The sequence below is a fragment of the Rhyacophila brunnea genome, unplaced genomic scaffold (assembly GCF_057557595.1).
Source record: "Rhyacophila brunnea isolate RB1 unplaced genomic scaffold, BYU_Rbru_1.0 scaffold_80, whole genome shotgun sequence".
NCBI classification, from domain to species: Eukaryota; Metazoa; Arthropoda; class Insecta; order Trichoptera; family Rhyacophilidae; genus Rhyacophila; species Rhyacophila brunnea.
The window spans coordinates 274,341-275,616 of NW_028233351.1; positions in this window are offsets into that span (position 1 = coordinate 274,341).

Below are 1,276 nucleotides of genomic sequence, written 5' to 3' on the forward strand. Positions count from 1 at the left end.
ATAAAATTTTCAATTAATGTTTTGCTTCGACTTTTGCATATAAATGGGATAATTTTACATATTTAAATAAAAATATCAGGCCATTTATATATTTAAATTTTGGGATAAGCAACATCCAGCTCAAAACTATTTATAAGTATCTTTTTTTATTGCAATTTAGCACGATCTACAATTTTTTTTTTACAAAAACTAAAACTTCGTGTGTATAATATGCTTAAAATACAGTTGAAGTTGAAACTACACATAAACACATATAAATATTAGTTTAAAGATGATTGCAACTATACACAGCTTCTATACTAGTTTATTGATATTCTAAGTTTGTTATAGTATAGTATTTTTTCGGGTTATTTTGGCTTTAAATTATATGTATATTTATGGCAGAAAAAAGACTCTATAAACAATTGTATATATAAAGTAGTCTGCAATTTTTTTATTCTGTAGTTTAGTTGAAAGATACTTACACATTGTATATGGCACTATTGGGATAGTTTATGTCAAAAACTTTCCTTTTTAGGCGAAAAGACTCATGTAAAAAAATATCAGAAACAGATTCTGTTTAAATGGTTTATATACAACCAGATTTTATATAATGCAAAACTAAAAAAAATATATATTTTATATATTAACATATTTTAAAATGCATAAAAATCGTTTCGTAGAGAAAATGAAACTCTTTTTAAATGCTTTTATGCGTAGTTTTTATCTAAATTATAGCATTTATTACTTAAATAAGCGTAGTAATCATGTAATGACCTTATTTATTTCAATGCAAGTATGCTTTTTTTATGCAGAATATGTACGGTATCTGTTCATTTTTAAAAAATTTATTTGGGTTATAGCAACAAATCCGTCATGCTAAAAGGAAAAGCAATCAGTATTAGTTCTGGTCTTTGAAAAAACAGGCTATGCGTAAAATTAATATAACCTTATCTGTTATATCATATATATCACTTTTTTGAAGTAAATGAGTAAAACACATAAGATTAGTATATAATAGGTATGATTACTAAAATTTTAAAAGGTATTTTTTGTAAGCTATATATATCAGCTTGTTGTTATATAAGCATTACATATCTTTTTGTTTAGAAAATCAGAATATGTTTTTTCTTATACATGTTTAATTTTTTTGAAAGAATTTTGCTATGTATTTTCAATTTTATTCATACAAAAATATCGTTTTTATAAAGTTTCAAATTGAAAGAAAATTTTTATACATTAAAATATTTTATTATGGTATATTTGATTTCGCTAATTTTTTAACGAACAGATATGT